The sequence below is a fragment of the Acipenser ruthenus genome, chromosome 6 (genome assembly GCF_902713425.1).
Source record: "Acipenser ruthenus chromosome 6, fAciRut3.2 maternal haplotype, whole genome shotgun sequence".
Classification (NCBI taxonomy): Eukaryota; Metazoa; Chordata; class Actinopteri; order Acipenseriformes; family Acipenseridae; genus Acipenser; species Acipenser ruthenus.
In genome coordinates this window covers 69,906,390-69,933,792 of record NC_081194.1, presented here as the reverse complement: position 1 = coordinate 69,933,792, position 27,403 = coordinate 69,906,390, and the positions used below count along the sequence as shown (strand labels likewise).

Genomic DNA, 27,403 nt, shown 5'->3' with positions numbered 1-27,403 from the left:
AGGGATGTTTCATCCAAGGGTACAAGATAAGAGTGCTTAATATCAGTATTTGATTATGGACAGTAATCTTTATTCTTTTTCGTCATAAGAGGTATTAAGGCTGTGCTCATAGACTGTGACAGTAAATTATTATTATTATTATTTTTTTTTTAAAAAGACAGGAGAAATGAGACCAAAAGTGCTTATAAAATTCAATTGGATATCCATCCTGGCCAGGGGATTTCCACAAGGCACTGTTCAATTGTAAATGGGTTGTCTAGTTTTGTTAGAGACATTTTTTAGTTATCTAAAAACAAATGTATTTGGGTTATGTCAGGATCAGATTCAGGTTTATATAGATTAGATTACAAGGACTAGAATGTTCAATTTATGTTTTATGATCTGTAATAATGTTGTCTTATTGATCTTTAATAGCATTAATTCATTTTTCCTTATGTTTAAGATGATTAGCTAATTAATAAATGACCTTATTTCTCTCCAAATTCAAATTGATTTGTCTAATTCTTGAGCATAAACATTCAGTTTTTGATTAGTCTGTAATAAATGCCTATGAATGTCATTTGGAGAATTACATTATTTTCTAAGATTTTATTTATTTATTTATTTTTAAGTAAAGTTATGATTTATATTTAAGGTGCTGAACCTCAACATTTATGACAAACGTTTAATTACTGCTATATGGCAAAATAGCACTGTTCTCTCGTGCATCTTTAAATGACGCCACTTGCATACAATTGCACCAGCACCAGTGTATATCTAAAATGTGAAAAGTAAAAAATAAATAAAGACAGAAATGCATACATTTTCAGAATATAGCAGATGTATTCTGTATTTTTGGGAAAGCCGCAAGACAGCCTCCCTAAACCTGTAGTTTCAGTAGATCAAGTTTCTGAGTTCATCTTAATACAGCAAAGGATTCAAACAGCTGTTAGAAGCCACTTTTACTGTTATTAAAATTACTAATACAGAAATGATTGCTAGAAATATATTGAGCCACATGTGAGAGAAGAACACATTCAGAATCTGAAGAAAAACAAGTCATCGTAAAACAAATGTCAGGTCACATGAAAAGCCTGATAGAAAGAAAATGATCACTCAGCCCTCAAGTATGTGAAACAGTGAAATGAAATAAGATTTTAAAATTAGCAGGACAAGAACCAGAGAATAGAAACATTTATTTGATATGTGCCTTAGTTACAGAATTAAAAGCTTACTTTCCAGAACACAGCATGTTGTGATTTTAGCAGATTACAAACAAGGCCTCTGGAAAGCAATCAAGAGGTCCAAAACTTGAATTAAAGCAGCATTATGTCTGGAATGAACAGAAAGAGAATTGCGTTTCTGAGTTGCCTAAAATGCATGGGTATCACACACTTGGCTGCTGCAGAAACCAAACAACCACAGGTATATCAGAATTAAAACAGTACTTATGATACAAAGGCAAAGTATTGCCCCTTTACAAAACCAAAAAAAGAGAAGCAAGAATATTGATTTAAATGTCATTGGCTCTACATTATATGACACAGAAACCGTGCAATTTTTTTGTGTGGTATAAAACTAATGGTACTCTGTTGCTTTAGTGCTCTCCGTGGTAGCATAATCTGCTGCAGCTACTCCTGATGGACGATATCCTGAGGTAGAACAGATTCAAAACTACAGTAACAAGCACATCTAAAAGCTTTTATTCTATTGAAAAAAACTTCCTTCAGGTATATACCTGGTGCATTACAATACACCTTTTCCAATTGGCAATCTGTGTACTGCACTCAACGGTAACAACTGGCATTAAAGACATCACAGGGTAAACTGAATATCTATCAAGTTCACAAAAGCATTTTCCGATCCCCTACCAGAACGATAATAAAACAAAAGAAACTGTACAGAATTTAACTACAGTTTCATATTTTTTCACAGCTTAATTATAATAACTTATTAAAAGGTTTAAAAAAATATCTTGCAGTCAACCTTAAAGACAAAGGTTGAAATACGGAAGCATAGCTATTAAACAATGCCCTAGATCATGGGTCTCCAACCCTGGTCCTGGAGAGCCCCTATCCAGCAGGTTTTATAGGTGTCTTTACATCATCAGTGGGTGAAGATCTGGAACACCTGTTAATCTTGACTAATTAAGCCAACAATTGGTTCAATTAAGTAACAGAGATTGGTTGAAGTGAAAACCAGCAGCCACAGTATCTCTCCAGGACCAGGATTGGAGACCCCATGTCTATATCCATGTATTTTATTTTTCATACTCTAAGCTTCATTTAGTTTTCAATGGTTTCTAATTCCAGTTCAAAAGTTTATTTTTCTAAAGTAAAGTAGTATGTCATCCTGGTTTAACAACAGAATATACATCAGATCAAGCTTGTGGTCCCATTGATATTATTTATAATTTCACACCTGGACTGTACATTGTCAGTTAAAAATGTAGAAACAGTGGCTGTATTCCACTGATGAGCCTATACGGGCACAGAATATTTTTGTTCAATTCAAAAAATAAAAAAAGTTGGTTTTAAGCATTATAAATTAAATGATCTGACTGTTTACCCAAGAAACCAATCGAAATAAGTTTAAGTGTTTAACAATCATGTGGAAACTAGCCAATAACAGTTTTGCTTTAGACATATACATGTACATGTACTATATTCTACATACCAGCAATATATTTGCTATGAATAAATAAATATTTTTGCTTATGCAAGAATAGGTCTAGTATAGAATACAGCCACATCCTCTCTTTAATACATAATTCTGGAGAAAAGGTGTTCATCACAGACAATCAGCTGCCATGTGTAACTAACAAAAAGCAATTAATTTACATTAGTGATACAAACAAAACAGCAAACATCATTATAAAATGTATGACATTCCATTTATGCATACTCAGCCTTAACAAGTTTGATCAACAACTCGTTTTCTGTATACCGTTACATTAATGATTAAAACAAAAATCCTAAAAATGTTAAAAATAAGGAGTCATTTATTTGAATTGTTACTTTAAAATTGCAAAATAAAGAAAACAAATATTTACATGCATTCTTGAAGCCGAGGTATCAGGATTGAGGTTGAACAATATATGGCAACATATATGATTTACAAAAGAAATTAATAAACAGCTCCAAAGGGCAGACACTGCATTTAAAATGGAAACCCTTTTGCACAAATGTTTCTTTTTTTGAGCACAACTAGACAAAACTTAGATCATGCTTGTTCCTTCCAAGTGTGTCCTGTCCAATAATGGGTTTAGGGCACAATCTTCATTGAAGCACAATCTCATGTATATGAAATAAAGCATGGAGAGTTTGCTATTTAAAAAAAAAAAAAAAAAAAAAAAAAAAAAAAAAACACCACACAACACACTAACAAAAACACATGCATTTCACCACACCAATAGCAAACCGAGAACTTAAAACAAAACATCAAAAAGACATGGGTCTTATACAAAAGCAAGTAAAACTGAATGAAGGATCCACCACAATTGGAAAAAACACAATCTTACGAGATGGCAAGTTTTCTTAAAGTTACAATATGATTGTATATGATATTATATATCTGTGGTAATTACTATGGCAGATTCATAAGTACATTACCAAGCCTTGTAAACTATACAAAAAAGAAGAAAATGTATTCCTACAGAAATGTGAGCAATTGCTTTTCCTGTTAGCTAGCTGGTGCCTGTAGATAACCCTGTAGCTTGTTTTCCCAGCGTTTTGCTGTACATGTAAATGCTGTGGTAGGTATTCCATGTGCAAACTGTTTTGACACTACATAGGTGCTATGCTGTTCATCAGCAACATTAAAACCTGCTGAAAAAAATCAAGGGCAAAAACAAAAAAGACACAAAGAAAAAAATGGTCTGTTCATATATAAAAAAAAATGAGGGGAAAAAGTAATACTAAACTTTTTTTTAACCCTTAAGCCTAACTGCAAGGTTTAAATTAGCATTAAAAGTGTGACTACAGTAATAACCGTGTGAGGCCCTTGGTTGGACATGTGTAATGTTACTTTGTCATCTAGTGCCAACCAGGACAGATTTGAGCAAAGTTATGGGCTGGGATGGAGTATGGGAGAGGGTTCAATTTGCTAAAAGCTACAGCTAGAATACCTGTACATAAAAGGCAAAAGCAAAACACTCCCTGTAAGGCAATATACATAGCTCTTAAAACCATAAAGTGCCTGTTTTCAAGCTATAAAATCATGGAGGAAAAGCTGTATTGGACACCTTCTATTCTAAACTGTTCAAATTTCCTTAGGAAACAAGTGGAACTCATATTTCCTACTGAAAACATAATTAAATTATTTTGCAATTCCTATGCTCTTGTATCTAGGCCCATAGGAATACCCCTGTGTAACACTGTCCTCGGTACCAGGTGCAATGTCTGCTTGGATGTGTATTTATTCTCTCTCCTCTTGGGGGTGGATGCCAGTTTTGTGGTGATGGCTGAAGTGTCTATAGGCTGCTGCTGGATTAGGTTTAAACCTCTGCGTCCTGCAGGCCGATTTTCTCTTCTAGTCAATCTGTGCTCGGTTTCTTCAGTGAAAAGGCATAGATGTTGAAGTGCCCACTCAGTTGGTGAACCTGCGCAACACATGAACAAATAGAATGCTTAACAGAATGCAAAGCAAGGGTCCTTCTGCAGAATGCAGAGTAAGGTGGGGGGGGGTTACCTTTGAGAACACACACAAAAAAAATAAATAAAAGACAGCTTCACAACGCCATGTACGGAAAACAAATCTATTTCTGAAACAAAGAGGTAACTTACCACACACACTCCGTAGTGAATGTGTGCTAGCGCTACAGCTGCTGTCCAAACATACAGGATAAGAGTTTCATAGTGCTGCGCTAGTCCCGAGAGGATCACTAGGACTACCAGAGACATGGGCAGCAGTAACCAGCTCAGAGGCTGGCAGCGAGTTTTGCTCATCTGACAGACTATCAGCTTACACTACAAAGAGAGACAGGAGGAAACCAGACATTAATGTTGTGAATTAAACAAAATCACCACCAGCTGCAGAGAGCAATCACGTGCATTTGTAAAAAAGTTACAAGAAACAGAACAGAAATTATTCAAAGTGTATTTAAAATAAATGTAATACCATATACAGAGTATGTATTTGATACTAATATGATTATCTAATAAGTAAATCAAGTTTAATATTTGATATAAAAATATCATTTCTTCAACAAGAACCTCATGCAGCGATTTGCTTGCTCTTCACTTACCGTTATGTTGGCAAAAGCAGTCCCCACCATGAAGTAGAATACTCTAGGCTGTTTCTCAATGATGTCTGACGGTGAGAGGCAGACCCACAGTGTGGATAGAATGAAAAGCAGCACAGGTGACAGGAAGGGTAAAAAAGACTCATAAAAAGAACTGAACTTCAGCTTGTTTTTCCTGTATACCCTGTGGAGAAACCATTCAAAATTAGAAAACAGGAACGGCGAGTCACCAAATACAATTACCTCTGGTGCTGGGATGGGATGCCCGATGTACATAAAATAAACAAACAAAAACAAAAAACACAGAGCAACCATTTTATGGGTGTTTGGTTGGTTGAAACAACTTCTACATTCCAACCATCCTTATTTTACAAATAAATAAATAAACCAACCTCTACAGGAACAGGAAAGCAACCAGTATAAACCAGGTACTTTTTCTTCTATATAATATCTATCTCTATCTATCTCTCTATCTATCTATCTCTCTATCTATTTATATATATATATAAATACTTACTTGAAAACATTGTAGAGACTCATTGGAAGGGTTACTGTAAATGCGCAACCTAGCAAAAAGATAGAGAGAAAGACAATTAGAATTATGTCTCACAGATGCATACATTTGTTAAACCACAGCAATACACTAACGGTAGCTAACTATTGGATTATTGATGCTTCCGACCCACAGTTTTATCATTTAAATAAATAAAAAAATGTAAACACCTACTAAATTAGATGATCAGTTTATGGTCTGCATTTTATTCACAGACACTGCACAAATCAGGGAAAGGAATCTTACCCAGGATCATAATTGTGAAGAGGTCTCTGTAGTGGAAGTTCATAAATATGGGTGCATACCAAGTTTCTACACCAACCACAGCTGTCACAATGTACACAAGCGACATAGTCTGGAAAATAAAGTGAAAGATCAACAAATCAGGTCACCTCTGTGAAGCTTTCAGTTAACGTAGGCAAACCCAACAGGTGAATGTGGAAAGCATTTTTCTACCTTTAAGTGTTTTTGTGACGTCAAACACCTGACCGCACTAGATACTGGGGCAGGATCACCTTAACTCATTGCCCCCAACAGCCCCTAGATCAAGCTCAATTAAGATTGAGTAATCTAAATCGGCTCTAGTTGTTGTCTAATACATTAGACAACAATGAGGGGCAAACTAAAGGCCACCATACATGTGCCAATTTTGTTATCAGCGATATGTCAGTCCGACAAAGTCGGCCCGTGTATGATGAAAAATCATGTCGCCTGCGAGGAGAGACAAGTAGTCGGTGAATAGAGCTCTTCTCTATTCTTAGCGACAAGTCGCTCGTAATTAACCAATAAGCGCAGCGGTTGACATCATGTGATAAAAGTCATTCATAACGATGGTGAAAAATGGCATCTATAGTTACGTGGCAACGAGAGTGAGTTGAAAAACTAATTGACCTGTATGAGAATACCATGATAGGAATGTAAGGAGAAAGGCAACAGAGAAAATTGCTGACGAAATTTACATGACAGGTGGGTTTTTGATATTTAGAGATGAAAAGTGCAGTCTAGTCAAACTGTTTAACCGGTCAATATGTTAAATTAGAAATTATATTTTTAAATGACATTTAAAAAAAAAAAGTTATTGCTATGTACAGTACTGTGCAAAGGTTTTAGGCAGGTGTGAAAAAATGCTGTAAAGTAAGAATGCTTTCAAAAATAGACATGTTCATAGATTATATTTATCAATTAACTAAATGCAAAGTGAGTGAACAGAAGAAAAATCTAAATCAAATCCATATTTGGTGTGACCACCCTTTGCCTTCAAAACAGCATCAATTCTTCTAGGTACACTTGCACAAAGTCAGGGATTTTGTAGGCATATAGTCAGGTGTATGATTAAACAATTATACCAAACAGGTGCTAATGATCATCAATTCAATATGTAGGTTGAAACACAATCATTAATTGAAACAGAAACAGCTGTGTAGGAGGAATAAAACTGGGTGAGGAACAGCCAGACTCAGCTAACAAGGTGAGGTTGCTGAAGACAGTTTACTGTCAAGTCATACACCATGGCAAGACTGAGCACAGCAACAAGACACAAGGTAGTTATACTGCATCAGCAAGGTCTCTCCCAGGCAGAAATTTCAAGGCAGACAGGGGTTTCCAGATGTGCTGTCCAAGCTCTTTTGAAGAAGCACAAAGAAACGGGCAACGTTGAGGACCGTAGATGCAGTGGTCGGCCAAGGAAACTTACTGCAGCAGATGAAAGACACATCATGCTTACTTCCCTTTGCAATCGGAAGATGTCCAGCAGTGCCATCAGCTCAGAATTGGCAGAAAACAGTGGGACCCTGGTACATCCATCTACTGTCCGGAGAAGTCTGGTCAGAAGTGGCCTTCATGGAAGACTTGCGGCCAAAAAGCCATACCTCCGACGTGGAAACAAGGCCAAGCGACTCAACTATGCACGAAAACACATGAACTGGGGTGCAGAAAAATGGCAGCAGGTGCTCTGGACTGATGAGTCAAAATTTGAAATATTTGGCTGTAGCAGAAGGCAGTTTGTTCGCCGAAGGGCTGGAGAGTGGTACACGAATGAGTGTCTGCAAGCAACAGTGAAGCATGGTGGAGGTTCCTTGCAAGTTTGGGGCTGATTTGGTCAGAATTAATGGTCTCCTCAATGCTGAGAAGTACAGGCAGATACTTATCCATCATGCAATACCATCAGGGAGGCATCTGATTGGCCCCAAATTTATTCTGCAGCATGACAACGACCCCAAACATACAGTGAAAGTCATTAAGAACTATCTTCAGCGTAAAGAAGAACAAGGAGTCCTGGAAGTGATCGTATGGCCCCCACAGAGCCCTGATCTCAACATCATCGAATCTGTCTGGGATTACATGAAGAGAGAGAAGCAACTGAGGCTGCCTAAATCCACAGAAGAACTGTGGTTAGTTCTCCAAGATGTCTGGGCCAACCTACCTGCCGAGTTCCTTCAAAAACTGTGTGCAAGTGTACCTAGAAGAATTGATGCTGTTTTGAAGGCAAAGGGGTAGTCACACCAAATATTGATTTGATGTAGATTTTTCTTCTGTTCACTCACTTTGCATTTTGTTAATTGATAAATATAAACTATTAACATGTCTATTTTTGAAAGCATTCTTACTTTACAACATTTTTTTCACACCTGCCTAAAACTTTTGCACAGTACTGTACATTATCTTTCTAGACTACAGACATAATTAGGATACTTGTAAGTACTTATTTTAATAATTATTTTTTTAAAATGTTGTATTCTATATAAAATAATTACTAGGCTATACCAAAGATGCCATGGTGCATCTATGTGTATGTATGTTAAGTGATCATGTATTCAGAGCAAATATTGAAAAGCATGCAATGCTACAAAAAGAAGGAGCGTGCGAGAGCTAACTTTTATAAAGACCCATTCAAATTTGTAAAGAAGTTATTCACCAGTGAGAAGAATGGCACACTAAAAGCATCTAAGGTTGAGCTGGAGAGATATTTGGAGGAAACACATACAGATTCAAAAAGGCAGGAGCCTATGTCAATTCCGTCAGACATCCCACCTATCAATTCACCAGAATACCAAATGGAGGACTGTGCACCTAAGTGGAAAGAAATAGAGCAAGCTGTGAAAAAAGCAAGGGCTTCATCATCTCCAGGGCCTAATGGAGTTCCGTACAGAGTGTACAAGAGTGCTTCAGGAGTTCTACGAATTCTGTGGAAATTGATGAAAGTGGCATGAAAAACAGGTTGTACCAAGAGCATGGCACCGAGCAGGTGGAGTCTTTATACCTAAAGAAAAAGATTCTACAAGCATCAGTCAGTTTCGTCCCATTTCCTTATTAAACGTAGAAGGCAAGATTTTCTTCAGCATTATTGCTCAGAGATTGTCAGCTTACCTATTAAAGAACTGCTTCATTGACACTTCAATACAAAAAGCGGGCATTCCAGGTTGCTTAGAACACATCAATGTGATCTGGCAACAAATTCAATCAGCTAAAAAGGAGAGGAAGGAGCTCCATGTGACATTCCTGGATTTGGCTAATGCATATGGTTCAGTGCCACATGAACTACTTTGGGCAGCATTTGATTTTTTCAGTGTACCGATGACAATAACAAATTTAGTGAAAGCCTATTTTGGAGATTTGCAATTCAGTTTTTCAACTTCAGAATTCAGCACTACATGGCAATGCCTAGAGGTTGGAATAATGGCAGGATGCACCATTTCTCCACTGGCTTTTACCATGGCAATGGAAGTAATCATTAGGGCATCAAAATGGGTAGTAGGGGGAGAGCGCTTGGCTTCTGGAATGCGACTACCACCAATTCGAGCATACATGGATGACATCGACAACCATGACTACAACAGTAGTCTGCACTAATCGATTATTGGGCTAATTAACCAATAACATTGAATGGGCACGAATGCAATTCAATCCCACTAAATCAAGGAGCATCTCTATAATTAAAGGCAAAGTAGTAGATAAAACATTCTTCATTAATGGTGAGGCAATACCAACAGTGTCTGAGAAGCCAGTGAAGAGTCTTGGGAGATGGTACGACGGGGATCTAAAGGACACAGTTCGTGTGGGAGAAGTTAGACAACAAGCAGTGGAAGGGTTGAAGAGCATAGACAGCTGCGCTCTACCAGGTAAACTAAAACTCTGGTGCTTTCAGTTTGGTCTACTGCCGAGGTTGCTGTGGCCACTGACTGTGTACGAGGTTTCTTTGACAACAGTAGAGAAGCTGGAAGCTTTAATCAGTTCATACATCAGGAAATGGCTGGGAGTTCCACGCTGCCTCAGCAGAGTGGGACTTTATGGTAAAGGAATACTGCAGCTACCAGTCTCTGCTCTAACCGAGGAGTTTAAGTGCGCCAAGGTCAGACTGGAAATGACATTAGTAGAGTCACGCGATAAATGCGTAAGGGAGGCAGCACCTGTGTTGAAAACTGGAAGAAAGTGGGCGGCAAAGAAAGCTGTGGAAGATGCAAAGGCTGCCCTTCGAATTGGTGATATCATGGGGCAAGTTCAGCATGGAAGAGGGGGGTCTTGGTTTCAGTTCAGCTCCTCCTACATGGCACAAGGCAGCCCCAGCTCAAAGGAGGAAGCTGGTAGTCAACGAGGTGCAAAAGCAGGAGGAGAGGATGAGGTGTATAAAGGCCATTTCCCAGGCCAAGCAGGGAGAATGGATGAGATGGGAGAGTGTGGAACAACGCAAGATTGGCTGGCAAGACCTATGGTCAATGGAACAGAGCAGGATCAGTTTCCTCATCAAGTCAACATATGATGTTCTCCCATCACCACAGAATCTAAACCTCTGGGTAGGAGAGGATCCTCATGTCCTTTGTGTTCATCACCTGCAACATTAAGGCACATTTTGACAGGATGTAAGGTGGCTCTTAGCCAAGGACGGTTTACTTGGCGCCATGACCAGGTGCTGCGATGTTTGGCCTTAGCATTGGAAGACAAGCGTAACATGACCAATAAATTGTCACCTGTTCCATCAAAACATTACACACAAAAGACAACATTTCTCCGCCCAGGAGAGCAACCACCAAGAAAAGGTGTTAAAACCAATCCTCGCCCAGGACAACTGGAAGCTGCTAGAGACTGGAAAATGCTGGCAGATGTTGGTCAACGGCTTATTTTTCCACCTGAGATTGCCACCACTAACCTTCGACCAGATATTGTCTTGTGGTCTGGATCAGCACGCCTTGTTCACCTGGTAGAGTTAACAGTGCCATGGGAGGATACTGTAGATGAGGTGTATGAGAGGAAGAAACTGCGGTATGCTCAACTAGCCACTGAAGCGGAACAGCGAGGATGGAGAGTTCAGGTTTACCCAGTGGAAGTGGGTTGTCGAGGATTTGTAGCACACTCTACAACCCGGTTTCTCAGAGACGTCGGATTCAGTGGCCAAGAGTTGCGTCGCACAGTGAAGAACTTATCTGAAGCAGCAGAGAGGAGCAGCAACTGGCTGTGGTTGAGACGGAAAGATTTTGGCTGGGGATCTCAAGCACAATAGAAAGAAAGAAACGCTGATGTACAGGTAAGTAAGCTGGGCTGAGTTGAGTGGGGGGACGGAGGGGGGTGATGCTGGGACGCCAGAATCACCGTCGAGCCCTCTTGAGGTGTCGTGGGCTAGTCGACAAAACACTGAGGATGGAAGGTGCCCACTTGAAAACCCCAGAGATGTACCCTACTTAGCTCAATCCAGACGGTTGTCATGCTGATGCGCTGGGGAGGCCGCACTGTGGTTGATCCCCGGAGCCAGCATCGCAGCCGTTGTGTGTGCTGATGCGCCAGGGAGGCAAAATAAGTTGATCCCTGGAGCCAGCATTACACTTCAGCCATTAACACCAGACAGGAGGATATCTACATCATCATATGGAAGGAAACGTAAATGGATGGAGACACATATGGATCACATTAGTTTACTGTAAAGCTACGTCTTAGTTGGTGCTTATCTTGGCGAGAGCCGAGTTCAAATCAGCATGAAGTTTTAACATCTACTCTCGTGTAATGGAAATCATAATTATATATAAAAAAATATATATATTTTTTTTTTTCTAGGGTTAGAAGATCAAGTTTTCAAAAAATTAAAATTTGAGAACTCAGTATGTGAAAGAAAAAAAGAAAGCTGAATGCAAAAAAAGTAGCAGTGGTGCAAACAACAAAACCCAAGTGGTGCTACCTGGCTAGGCTAAGGTTCCTTGACGACTGTCACACCAAAAACAGGAATATCAAACTTAAGAGGCGAATATACGTAGCTCATCATATTACCCAGGATTACCCCTTCTCTCCCCATTAAGTTTTGTTGCTCCTCCTTTTAAATACCAAGTAAAGGATGTTACAGTTGATAGCGTTAGTCCGACAACAGTGTGTGTTAACATCATCTGTGTTAAAATACAACATGAATTCTGTTGAATGTAACACAAACTATGTTGTTCTTAAGCCAAGATTTAACATAAAAATTGTGTTTTCCTTAATCAAATACACTCTAACACACATAGCGTCTGACAATTGTAAAAGGTAGGAGAAGCATTTACATTATTTTTTGTTATAGATTTTAAAGAATCAGGATTTCCTTTCTACATGAGAAAAGGCATGACTTCAAAATCATACAAAATTTAAAAACTGGGGGGGGGGCCTCCTTGTGACTTGGGACTAGAGGATCAACTTATTTCTTGCATTTAATAATTTCAAGGCAAGGAACTGAAAAACAGATAACAGCACAAGAACACTACATTATACAAATTAGGTATTTAATAAGAACACAAAAATAGATAATGCATCAATCAATTCATACAGTGATATTCAAATAATGATTATATAAACAAACAACAAATACATATATCAATATATATACAGGGTGATTATAGTAACTTGGTCACTCTGCAGAGGAATTAGGTTAGGAAGTGCAAAGCAGCCAACTAATATACACATACAAATACCAAGATCTTTATTTATTTATATTAAATATGATGAAAATATATTTATACGTAATGTGATTCAGTTAATATTTTAGTATTTGGATATAATTTTTATGACCTTCAAAAAACCTAAACTATTATATTACATTGCCCTGCCAAGGTACTTTGCCAGAATCGGAATTAAAATATCTACAGCATTTCCTGACTTCCTGGGCGTGGGCTGCAGACCTGTTGCTGCCATGCGGTCTCAGACCCGTCCACCCTTGGGGTGTGGGTCCCTGTTGCCAGTGCCCAGGTAGAATGCTATGGGTATTATCACAGATGGTTCTGGCACGATCCTTTTGTGCTATAAGTCATTAGATCCTTTTGCATAGAAGGCCTTGGTTGCAAGGGTGTGCGGTTCTTTGATGGACCCAGATTCAGTTAAAATGTTTTTGCCCACTGACGATGGGAATGAGAATGCAGAGATGGGAGCCCAGCTAACAAGATTTAAGTTTTTGCAGGTATCAGGCTTTTAAAAACTGTCACCCACACCTGTGAGCAGAAACTGACTGACAGAGCAAAAACTGACCCAAGACTGTCACAGCTACTGGAATACAAATTGAATATTTGTAAAACTGCAACAAATATTGTAATGACTGTCAGATCTGCACAGGCCTGTCGTGGTGTTCGAACCAGAACCAGAACCAGTCCGAACTGAGCCTGGCGCAGAGTTCGAATCCTGTTGGAAACGTGCCGAGTTATTAGACATGGATTGGATGTGCCAGTCGTTCACCTGCTGGAATGGCTCTTCTCATATTTGTGTCTTGATAAGTGATTTTACCCATCACTTTCCCCAGCAACTCATCTAATGCGACAGGATCCATCCTAACAAAATTACTGTACCCATACAAATCCTCACGGCGCACTTCTGCCATTAAATTCTTATAAGCCCCTCTTTTGGATCCATTCTGTAACCCATATTTTCCTATTCCGCCTTCTACTTTTCTTTCTCTTTAATATCACAGCAACAGCTGCACAAGCACATAAAACCGCCAGTTCTTCATCTGCCATTGTCACTCACTAGATGACAAAATCTCCACGTGCGTGGCGAAAAAGTCGCATGCGACAAATCACTCGTGATAAATTGCTGACGACAAAATCGCCCAGTGTATGGTGGCCTTAGCTGCATCATCTTAGGTATGTGCTGCAAGCGCTATTCAGCAAGATGATCTGTTTTCATCACTAAATAATCAAAAGCAGACTGAAGATACTTGGTTACATGGGGTGGAGTAAGACAGGGTGTATTCGACGCCTAACCAGAGGGTGCATTCCAATACTGAGCACCATTCCAGGTAAAGTGTATTTGTGCTTACCACTTGGCTGATGTCGTAGCCCCAGGGCAGGAATAGCACTCCCGTGTTGTACTTCTCCCAGTGTGAGAGGATGAATGAGAAGAGCACCACCCACAGGATATAGTAGAGAGTGCGCACGCCCACGCCAGCGCCAGCTTCCACCCTCCCGAAGATGGAGTACACGGTTACAACAAAGAACACGCAGGCCCAGCTGTCCAGCCCATGGTCAAACAGCTCCCCCAGTGGCGTGCTGGAGTTCGTCCTTCGAGCTTGTTTCCCATCTACACCATCTATAACACAAGACACGCAGCATTAGACCAGCTTCCATCCCGCTTAAGAATCAGTAGTTAGATTAATCTTATGTCAGCAAATTATTTATTTCATCTGGTAAACATTTAAACATAAAATTTGTGACACATAATTGTACAACATTCAGAAACAATTATCAGAATACACTGGTTAGGAATTTAAACTTACAAGCTGCTCATAAGTATATGCAAATGTTCTTGTTCCGTCCTGCTCTGCTTATGCAGTGTTGGTACCAAGCATTTATCATCAATTGAGAATTCTACAGCTGTACATTAAATCCTGAATCGTAATGTTTGGGCAGGTATTAAAAGCAGAACCAGTCTCTGTGGTTGCACAGCACAGCATTATGATCAATAAATAGAATAAGATCTGACATGATTGAATAACTGACTTCAACAAACCTGATGCATAATAAACTAACTCTTACCCAATGTATATGCTATGAAGTTTAGCAGACCTGCAACAATCCACACCCAGCTTGGTACATGCACATGGTCTGGTGCTGTTTGAGGAATAAAACAATACATTAAATATATATTTTTAACTGTACTAGGCAAAAAGTGCTTTGAAGGTATTTTAGTTCATTACTAACATCAGAAATCTCTAGTGGAACTAATGACATCTGAACCAGCTGTATCATTATCTAAATATAGTCTTCTTATACATAAATACAAAAAACTGTAACAACAAATGTTATCTGTTTAACAGTTTAAATGCAAACATATTAAAGCAGTAGTACACCAAAGTAGAATACTTTAAAACTTATAGGACAAGAACGAAATTGTTATAACTTGTACTCTCTTCTTCAATCTTGCATGGCTTTCCGAAATTGGTCTTGGTATTTATTAACTGGGCGTTTTTTTTAAAAAAACAGTATTTTATATTACATCTAAACCACTGTGCACATATTTCATTTTTGTTTAGCAACTCAGTTTACAGTCCGACTATAGAGTAGTTATCATCCACCTGCACGCATGCGTGATTTTGATTGAACAGGTTTTACTAGTAATATTTGGCGCAGCTGCATTTTAGTAATAACAGAAATAGTGGCTGGTTGAATTGTTTGCAGTGTTTGATATACATCCAGATTATCTTGTGTATTGTTTGGAGTCAAAAAATGATACATTTCTCTCTTGAAAAAGAGAAATGAAGGAAGAAAACACAAGTCTACAGAAAGTGGAAAGTGACAACGTTCGTAAGTACAGTGAAGTTTTCCAAGATCAGAGGATTTCCCTCCAGATGTACAGTTTTGGTTTCTGCTCAGGGCAACGTGGAGGTAAGAAATGGTCAGAGTTTGAGGATTCCCCTCCCCCCAAAAGTTTTACGATGGCAGATGCACTGTGACATCATGCTTGCTGGCAGTCTATTATGCATAGGATTTGACGGAGCAGCACAGGTAGGGTCCTAACTTGTTGCAGAGGAAGTTAGTTTAGTTGTGATGGCAGGTGTTTAAGTGTTGTGCCAGTCAGTGAAAATATATTTTTGAAAAGGAAGGGAAAAAACAGTTAAAGAAAAAAAAACTAAATTTGAAAGTTATTTTGCTGATCAGAGGTAACTTGACAATATTGTTTTCTAGCTTGTTTTTTGCTAATGATTTTACAATTTAGCTATGGTGTGTCAATACAATCTTAGGTTCATTTACAGGTTTAAGAATTATACAAGTACAGTGAATTCCAACTAGTTGCATACATAATTGCAGAGTCCTATTAACTTAAAAAAAAAAAAAAAAAAAAAAAAAAAAAAGCACATTTCTTATAAAAATGCACATGCAGTAGATTCCTGTTAAATGCATCTAACACTGTATGCATTTAACCAGAATAAAAAAACATACATTTTCATAAGAAATGTGTGTCACAATCATAAGCGATTATCAGGTATACAATTAAATGTATTACAGTGTATATGTTACTGATAATTGCACAAAACTGTTAGGCAAATGGGGTACGCAATTAACAAGAATTCAGTAGATACTGAACATTTCAAAAGCCTTATTGTGTGTGTTTACAATTAGAAAAACAGGCACTTGAGCACTCACACTTTCACATCACTTTGCTCAGCAATTTTCTTTGGCTCTCAGTTTATTAAAATAAATAATATCTGCAATCCTCCTTCAAATCACATGTAAATATCTGTGTTTGAATAGGTAGATTCTAATTAAGTCTGGAAGATTTTAAACGGTAAACAAAATAAACAAATATTTCCGTTTTACATTTTAATTATACGTATACCCCCTCTTTCCCCGCCACAATAAAATCAAAACATTTCCATTCAGTTATTTTTTACTTCCTCTGCGCCTTAAGCTTGCCCCACCCCTCCTCCAGTCCACAGAAGACTGGTAGAACGCAGCATGCAAGCCTAATATGTACAGATGTCATTCGAGTCAGCAGAGATAGAATTAGAAGCAAGTACAAAATGTCTCATTCAAAAATTAAAAATTGAAGTCATGTTTAGACCTATTTTGAAAAAGCTGAGGACAATATTGTAAAATGCAGTTTGTTCAAACTTGCTAAGTTATCGCAGCAGTTCCACGGGTGTAATGTTCAATCTCAGGTTAAAACATTCTCACTACCAGCTAGATGAAGGCTTGGTCCAAGCGCGTCAGCTCAGGATAACAAATTTGCACGCCATCGCTTTTATGATCTGGTAAGGGTAGATAAAATACCTGATCTAGCAGCAGAGATGATTGCGATAGACAGTTCAAGTTTAACAGTTCAAGTTGTGGCAGGACAAGGACTTAGTCAGCTGCTGTCTTATTGAGCCCGACTACAAACTGCCTTCCTGCCCCTCTGTGGTGTGTAGAATACACTGACTTTACGATACTGTGAAGGTCAAAACGACCAGATATTTAAACACCTTACACGTATATTAAATTTAAAACGTAGATTTACAGCCTTAAATTCTAAAACCCAAAGTAATTTGGGCACAGAGTCACAGTAATAAGGGAACTAAGTTTTTCTTTCGATCATTTCACTTCGCCAGTCCTTAGTCAATGCAATAGTACATTACTGCTGACAAATCTGTTTACAGTAAATGGAACACATTCTGAACTGCTCTGTGGGCATCCATATCTTTTCCACATGGACACGCTTTTAAATCAGCTGACTCTGAGCATGTGTTTTAGTATGGTATTTAACAGTGGGTATTTGTAGATCTTGCAATGCTAAAAACTATGGTTTAAGAAATCTGTTATGTCTATTTAGTTACTTGATTAGTAGTACTTTACAGCAGATCATATTCCTTTAGGAATTATTAGAGAGCATATGGATTTTTTAAATGTCTTTGATACAACTGCCAGAAACCTTACAAACACATTAAAAAAATAGGGGAATTTGAAAAATACAGAAAATCCTGTCCCACTCACACATCCTGTAGTAGGTATTTCTGAACCATTGGAAATTGCATAATTGGAAGCTTTTACAGTAAAGCACTCTGGTTAATACGGCACTTCATTAGGTCAAAGAGCTCATTAAAACAGGTAACAGATCTTCTGAAAATACGTAAAACATATGTCTGTGAGTATACAAGTCGTGATTAGGTCAATAATCCACACTGGCAATATGGGTACAAGCATCACTGCTGCAGACAGCTACACTTTCTGCAGGAGTCAGCTCTAGACTTTCACACGAAATGGACAAATGATATGAACATTTTGATTAAGCTTATGAACACACACAAAAATATCAAGGGACAGAGTTAATGTGAAAGGTTTGCACCTTTTCTTCTAAAACAAAGAGCATACCTGAAGCATAGAAGTCATAGTCGAAAAAGGTTAGCATTAAAAAGTTAAGAACGAGGAAGATGAAACCCGTAAATGTGATCAGGTTTGGTGCCAGCCACGTAGGTAAAAACTAAAGAGAGACAGAAAAGAACTGGGTTATTATTGTGCAGTCTTCACCATATAAAATGAGCTATAACCAAGACTTCTAGTAACATACCTGTGTAACTAGCAACATCTTTTTTTGCTTTATAAATGTTGATCCATATCTACTGTATAGCAATTGGAGTACACATTAAAAGTAGACACTGTGCCATTGTGAGAAAATGGGAAACAAACCATGAAAACAGGTTCTCTTTGCTCTGCAAGTAACTGAACTACAGAATGCCTTGAAACGATTTTATTATCATCCACTTTGCAGCCTATCAAGCCAGATTTTTACGTCAGATCTCTGAACTATTTCAAGAAGGTACCAATTAGACTATTTATTAAGAATACAACAGATAAGATACCGGACCACTTACCTTTACTACAGAATTCCAAAATGGGTGCATTACATAGACAGACAGTGGGTTGGAGTCTACAGCACTGTACTGTAAAACAAAAACAAAAAAAACAGGACATGAGTATCAGTTAGACACACACATTTTATAGTTGATGTATAGCAATGCATTGCACTGTATATGTTTCCGAAAATAGAGGGACGACTACCTAGGAAATGTGCCAAAATGTGCCATAGGCAAATAAGGGGCCCCATGTCACAGGAAATTGCTGAGCTAAGCTGCAACACTACTTTTATAGTAGGGACGCACTGCGTGGGATTACAAATCAATGATAGCCTGTGAATGATTTATCTCCTGCACAGTACCTGTACAGTAACTAGAAAATTAACAGGTTCAGGTACTGAACATCAACATGAAAACTATGACATGAACACAACTAACCCAGCTATAAGTCATCTTGAATGCTTTATTGAACTGTATATTTACAGTATACTGTATCCTATGTCTGTACATGTTACTCATTTAAATTAATTCCCCAAATATGCACCTCCTGTACAGTACAGTAGGATACAGCAATAAACATGCACTCTTAACAGCCATAGCACAAGAGCTGATGCTGCATTTCATCGACACAGGACACAATGCTGCAGTGTACTTTAAGGATCAGTTTATAGTGCAGAGACTCCGTTGTAAGCCAACACATTGTTCTATCTGGAGAATGAAGCCACACCCGGTCAGAAGGAAACACCGCAAAATTCTGGGGTACAATGTGAATGGATTGAATGCCATGAACAAAGATCAAAACCTTTTCCGACAATCAATTTGAGCCAATCGTTTCTAAGACAGCTTGTATAACTTCCTTGAGTGTTAGGGTTATTCATAATGTAAGCAGTAATTAATTACAATACATGCCAGAGAACGATACATTAATGGAATTACTTCTAGTAATAATGACAGTTCAGCAATAGAAAGTCATCTCTCTTCCACTGAGCTGCTGCGATGCCCTGTTAGTTAAGCAAGCTGCAAATTTGACCTGCTATTTATAACTGAAGCTGAAATGAATGTAGCTGAAAAGGTCAAGGTCCATAGGGAAGAGGAAAGACGCTCATATAAATGTTTGTCTGAACAGGAAGACATTTTGAACGTCTTTATACTGTAGGAACACACCATTGCATGGCTTAATTTAACTGAGAACAAATGTTAAAAGTTAGATTATTAACATTAAACAATAGGTTAATAATCTTTAAACTCAAATATTAATACCCCTATTGATTTAAATGCATGCAAGCAGCGCTCCAGATAAGGTTTTGGGTTTGGGAGTAACTTACCCTCTAATTTGAACACAGAATAAAATGTATTTTCAGGGGGTAAAATGCAACATTACCTTGAAGTCATGAGTAATCTTGATAAATACTATACAGTCTTTAATGGGAATGGGGTAGGCACTTAAAAAAAAGAGCCTTCCATTTTAACTGCAATGTTACTCTGAACTATTGTACAACCACGTGTGTGTTCTACAAGGTTCTTTATCGGCAGTGCATTTTTTTCAAGGTATCACACTGACTTTGCAAATTAATTACATTACTTATATTTTAACATTCAATTCTAAAACTCCGTGAACATGTTAATACTTCAATATAAAACCATACAGATAAATAAAATAAGGAAATGCATTAATAAGTTATAAAACAGTTTGATTAATATTATAGGCACCTTTTTTTAGCAGTTGCCTCTGATGATGGTTCCAGTTGGATTTGTAGCTGGACTGGGGTGTTTACGCTTCAACCTGTGTAGCTTTAACCTTTTCTTATTCTTACTGTGATTGGCTGCAACGACGACAAGGCTAGCCAGAGATTGGATAATGTTTGTTGGGTTGTTTTTCTTGTGTACAGTTTCCTAGTAACGGAAGACATTGTATTATGGGAGATGTAGTTGTTAGTGGAAGTTTTAACGGAGGTGGGAGGGGAGACAGACAAGCCGTGCAGCAAAATTGCAATGCGCATTTTTACGCATTAAATTTAAATTTAGTGCGTACTTCTGATTTTTTAATGAGTAAAAACAGCAGGTACGCCGCTTATCTGGACCGTTGCATGCAAGTCAAAACAGTGATTTATCCTGCTGAACTGGGCTACACATTCTGGATCATTAGGCTCAAAATGTGGTTAAATACAGAACATCAGTGTTTGCTCCAGGACTTATAGACTGAGGGTCAATGTGGCCCCTTTCTTCAGTGAGGGTGTCAATATGTCTGATGATTCAGAACCAACCACCATTTCTTATTTTTGTTTGTTTTAAATATGCCAACAGAGCTTACTGACCTTTCGTTTCTGAAGAACAAAAAATAAAACTGTAAAGTTGTAGATACAACCAAGGTGTGTCTACAATACTCACTGTCACTTTTAGGGAAAGTATTGGGAAATGTGCCACAGTGATGCTGGTGTACCACTGAGTAGAGGACATTCATTGTACCAAATCACATTGGAACAGGGGTTTTCAATATTTAAGCTGCATACCTCTTTCCAAAAAATGTAGCCCAGCACGTACGCCCATCTGAGATAGTCATAATAAAATGAAAACAGAAAAAAAGGTCTGTGCAGTAACATGATACAACAAAACGCTTAAGCCCTGAATTTTGGCCCTGAATTTTGGCCCTGAATTTTAGCATTTTTTGTCATAGAAAGGACAAATTTCACATGTTATAACGTTACCGTAGGCTACTTTTTTTTTTTTTTTTTTTTTATCAAAGATGCGGTTTTCATTCACAAATCGACTGCACTTTGTCTATAAACTGTACTGCTGTATGCAGAAGTACACATTTCTCCCATTCACTTGCTAGGTCACTCCATATCTCCAAACATTAGACAGATATTTTGTCTAGCAAATAGATAAGTTTACAGCGGATGAATTTCACAGTGTTTTTAAAGCACAAATCTAACAACCTACATTTCAACAGTCACTGCCGAAGCTGATTACTTATTCTTCCAGAAGTAATGGTCGGGTGTAACAGGGATACAAGGTTATATTTGCGCCGGGCCATGTTATTAACAAGCCTGATGATGTCGTCCAGGCTTTACTGTGAAACTGACTGTAACCAGGAAGGGTGTGAGCGCATTCTACTGGACTGGAGAATAAAAGTACGGGAGTTTAATTATGAAAAGGCAAGTGTAAAACAAACAAGTAAAAAAACTGGAACATGGGCTATAAAAATCAATGTGTACAAAATGAATACAAGTAATGCCAAGGCTGAATGTTAAAGCACTTTTAAGGTTGCTTAACTAACCCATATATAGATACCCAATAAAACAGGAAGCTCTTCTCATAACTTGCTGCAACAGTTATTCTGAGTATTCGAATACCCAATTAAAAAAAAATATGTTGAATACAATTTTATGTAATCAAGTATTCGTTGTATTTTCAAAATGGCGGATGCTGCAGGTTCAGCTGAACACAACAAGTCCAGAAATAAAACCTCACGGCATGGGATTACTTTACAAACCCCTTGAATGAAAGGGTGTCTTGTAGAAATATGCAAGAAAGAACTTTATCAGAACAGCACAAGCACGTTGTAGGAACACCTTAAGAGAAAACATGCCCATGTGTTTATTCCCTGCAGCTCAGAAGACGAGCAAGGCCTTACTACAGTGTGATTGAATTGTCTTAAAATATATTTTAAAAAATGAACTTTATTGCCATTTGCGGTGAAAATGAAAACAATTATGCACGCAGTCGTTTAAACTAGTGGTTTTCAACCCCGGTCCTGTGTCTGCTGGTTTTCAATCCGAGCTCTCAATTATTTAACTAGTCCCTTACTTGAACCGACAATTTACTTAATTAGACCTTTTTAAATGTTTGCAGCTCTTAAAACAGTTGCAGAGTTCAAGTTACTTATAAAACATGTTATAGTAATATACTTTTGTAACTGGCGAAACTCTCTGAAAACCTAACATGACTCCTAGCATAAAGTTGGGAATATTTAGGGCTTTATACTTTTCCATTTTTATTTTCCATCTCTCTACCTCCCAGTTTAAACGTTAATCTGAGCCTCATTGTGCTACACATTTTCCCCACCACTTTAAACATAGATGACCTGACAAATTTTCTTTTCAGCATAAATAGTCAGTACGGAGTGTAAAGTAAATCCATAATTTAAAACATTCTTGATTTGTAACAATAAATAAATAAATAAATAAATAAAATACAATAATAAAAACAGAATTAATAAATAAAAACCAAGATCGCAATGAATGAAATGTGATTTAAAAAGTAGGATTGGGGATGAACAGTTAACGTAATTTGTCAGCTGTGCTCGAAATAAAAATAAGGCAAAACAGAATGAGAGGCTCAATCAAGACATGAAGGTAAAAACAGTAATTTTTGTGCAAACTTCCTTCCCCCTCACCAGCTGATCGACATGCATTTTTAACTTGCCTAAATAGTCAAAAAAACTAAAATACGTTTTAAATATTTATGGTAGACGACAGACTTACTCATACTCATCTTATATAACCTGTATTTTGTGTGACCGCTCAGTGTTAGACATTAATCTCCAGTACTTGCTATACTATAAAACTTTATAAATAAATCGTTTTTTATTCCAGCAGAAAATTTAAATTTAAAAACAATCAAACTGAATCTGTCTTTTTTTTTACATTATGGTGTTAAATCTTACAATATTACTGATGGTAAGAGTACTGTGACTTTAAAATAAGCATCATTTTCTGTAACTCAGTACATATTTGGATTATCTTGAATAATCCAAGTATTAAATAGGCCCTATGTCTTGCACCAATATATTGGTGACTCTATACAAATATTTAATCAAATAAATCAACTGGACAATACATTTTTTTAAATATATTCAGGAATGTTCATTAGGAGAAAATAATAAAATGCCCAAGGATTGCAGTGCACCCAGATCACCTGCAACAATTCTGGCACTTCGATTGAAACATGCCAACAACTGTATGAAGTGAAAAGATACTGTATGAGAAACTAGCCCTAAAAGTGTTGAAAACATTCTTCAGGGCCATATAAAAAGTTAGCATGCTGTGGAGTTGTGAACTACTGCTTAGCAAGTTGTTGTACATGCAAATTAGTGGTCAACAGTAATACTTCCTTTAGACAAAGCTAGTCCAACAAATGTTTCATCTAACTGCCATATAAGAAAGAAACCTGTCATTATGACAATTTGTTCTTTTTATATTATATATCTATATATATTATATATCTCACACACGAACATTTATTTTACAAATCAAAATAAGAAAAACAAAAAAACCAACTGAACAGACATCGGTTTACAACATACATATTTATAAAAGTGAAACGATAGCAATACATTTTTAACTTTTCAACAGCAATCGGTTTATTATCAGATGCGCAAAGGCAACTGAACAACGTAGATAAATAAACTTAGAAGAAAACGTTTTACAGAAGCGCGCAGCACAAGAAGTTATAAAGAAATAAATTCGACTTTTTTCTTTTTTTTTGACAAAATGGTATTCCTTTACCTTGAGTCTAAGGCTGTTCACAATCAATATAGATAATGCACTTCTCCATGCCGCCGTTCTGCACAGGGCACAGCTGTTCGAAGTTTTATTTTTATTGCACTTGCCAACCTGGCATTGGCATCTCTTGCGGCTCTCAGCGGGGCTGCCAGCTTCAGCTGTGGGTACACGCTTGGCAGTTTCTCTCTGTTCCAAATGCTTCTTGCAAAGTTCCTGTGCCAACTGTAAAATATATTCTCTCCTTGGTAAATTCTTCTCTGTGCATTCTTTGTAAAGTACCCAGAAGTTGATGGCTGCTAGGTCCAATACATTGTAAAACACCTGAACAGGCCACCGTCGGGAGCCAGCTTTCACGCAATACTTCCGTGCCATCTGATCCAAACATCAATTTCATATTTTGTTGCGTTGTAAAACTCCACGGTCTCTGGTATTTATTTTCACTAGTCCCGATGCTAAATGACTGACAAAAGCAGCACAGCTGGCAAGCAGGCGCCAGCCTTTCAAAAGGCTGATTGAAAAACAATAGACTGTCAGTCATTCACTCAGGCAGAGAGTAGAGACTAATCTAATTACAGCTAAACACAGTGCGGACTGGTAAATAAAAATAATAAAGTAGAATACCATTCTGTATAATGAAAATACAATTGTTTTCTGTGTGGCCGTCAATGTGACTGCTCCCGGGGCTTTTAGGTATAATGTAATATATCGCCTTTATTTCTGCACTCCTGTGTTTCATGCTTTGTGAGAATATTTAATACATAAGGACAGAAAGGTAAACGAACGCACAGCCCCATATGTGTTACAAGACTGGAGAAACCGTCAAAATCACTAGAACACAAAATCTGCAGAACACACCAGAATGTAAAGCTTATGTTCATTTGTTCTAAGCTTCCACAAGCCGGTACAGAAATGCTGTTGAATCACTTTCGGCATTGCTTATCTTATCTCATGTGTTCCCTAACTAACGTCGATTGCCACTTAGGAAAGTGTGAAAATTGTCCATCACTTGAAGATTTCAAAAGCCATCTAAAATGCTCTTTCAAGATAGCCTGGTGGATGCAGCGAAGTATCGGAAGTGGACTACAACTGACAGATCCAACCGTATTTGTTTTAGCCAATTGTGTAAATAGGGCACCTTGGTTAATTCATTAATATATTAATAGCCACTACAGCTTCAATTTAACAGGAGAGGAGAGTATATTCGATTGCAAATAATTATTTCTCTTTAATTGTATGAGGCATGTATTCACTTCACTTAGAAAATGCACCTGACACTGCATTGAACTCTGTGTTGTGCCTCAACCAATGGCAGGCACAAAATGAAACTTGCAGGAAATGTAGAGAAGGGTCTAGGCTACAATCTATCTAACACTGACAAAAATTCAAGTTTACACGATTTGACCTGGGTGAAATCAAAGGTCACAGATTCACACAACTTTTCCTATCTCGTATTTCACATCAATTTTGACAATGAATAGATAGTCCTTTTTCGAGAGCTTTAAAACAACACCAACACCAGCTTTCTATATCAGTTATGGAGGAAGTTGTGACCATGTAAAGGTAGGGTGGGTGTCCAAATCAGGTCAAGCTGTGATGACCTGTATCTCATGAATGGGAGGTCACTCAGGCCTACAATTCACAGTGTAACCATTTCTTCCAAAGACAATAACATGCGCAAAAGTTTATCAAAATCAGAGGCGGTCAAGTGGAAAATGGCCATTTTTTGATTGATTTCATATGGAATTACCCTATAGAAAGAAGACTGAGTGGAGTAAATGGGTCAATTCTACCCGGGATTTTGGTCCACCTGAGTTAGAATGAGCCGCACGTGAGAGAACAGTATTTCAATAAATTGGTATGTGTTCAGTATTCATGATGAATGGCAATACTACAGTAGAATGCACTACAAAACAAGACAGAGTATATATCCAAAACATGTGTCCACAAATATTTCAGACACAAAACCAAGTAAGATAAAAGTGGCAAGTTGTATAAGATGGGATGTCTACAAAACAGGACCAAGTAGTATGTGCTGAATTCTACACAGATTACTGGCTCATGGTACAGTATGCCAGTAAGTTCCTATTCCCTATAATGGACTTATTGTCCACTTGTAGAACATTAAAACACATAGCTTAATCTGTTAGTGTATAATAATGTATAGTTTGATCGATAAAGCATGAACTCTCCTATAATCGTTTCATTTTATTTGCCATCTTCCCCTAGTCTTTCTTTATTCTGACAGTAATTACTGGGAAACCCCAAGCTTAACTTAATCGACATTAGAAAGACTGATTATCGGCATTATTTATCATCACCAAGAAAGAAAACGGCAAGCAAATGAATAATGAACGAGGCCCCAGTAACATAATTTACTACAACCGCCGACCTCTTTGTGTGTCTCCTCCGGGGTGAGTCTGTCACTACCTCTTAAAAGAAAGTTACTGTTTCAAACAAACACATGCATGCAACAGCAGTGACTAAATTTAAAATTACACAGCAACGTATTTGTTATTTTCACATAGACTAGTGTAAATCAACTGTACTATCTGATCAACCGATGAGAGGCCCGTTAGGTAGGTGAGCCTGAGGAAGTCATCCAGCCCTCGTATGGTATCCCTTTAAAATGTCAAAAAAAAAGTATCAGTAGCAACCACGTCCACCACCAACAGAGCTGCGGTCCTGTGTGTTTATTAAAATGCTTTCTGAGACCTCTGTCTATAAAGATGCCAAACACAGACCGACTCGTTGCCTGACCAGCTTGGTGATTGCAGTGAATCGTGCTGAACAGATTACTATGACTGTCACTGTTTCAAACATGAAAGCTTCAGAAAAAACAAATGCACCGCTTTACCTTGTACATGTCAAACCCGGTTAGCTGCTCTTCACTAACGTACTCGTAAAACGCCATGACTGCGATAACGTGTGTTTCTTCCCCAGCGAAACTGCAAATGAAATAGATAATTTCTTTTTCAGACTGCTCTCCCCACTGTTCTTCTGTCTTTCGCTATTTTCCACATTCACACCCTCACTCCACACTATCTCTATCACTCACTTTCACGCTCTGACCTCCACTCATCGCAGAACCCGGCGACGCACCCCAGCTGACGTCACAGCGAATGGGCTCCGAACTTTGATTACAGCGGCCTCAAGCGGCTTGGAGTGAATTTGCGTTCCACTTTTCAACCATCGTTGGCCTTTAAACGTCACCAGGACTTGCTAGAATTTCTACAGTTTATAGAGTTTATACACATACTAAAATTGTCCATATTTAAAAATGACAACTAACAAAACGAGGTATTACATTCACCTCAAGGCGTTTTTGATATTCTAAACGTAAAGTATCAACCTGTACTTGG

At 37.9% G+C, this 27,403-nt stretch overlaps 1 pseudogene; it reads right to left on the bottom strand.

Annotated features, from left to right (window-relative positions):
• Positions 1-1,158: 1,158 nt before the first annotated feature.
• LOC117411482 (ethanolaminephosphotransferase 1-like) lies at positions 1,159-27,403 on the bottom strand (annotated as a pseudogene).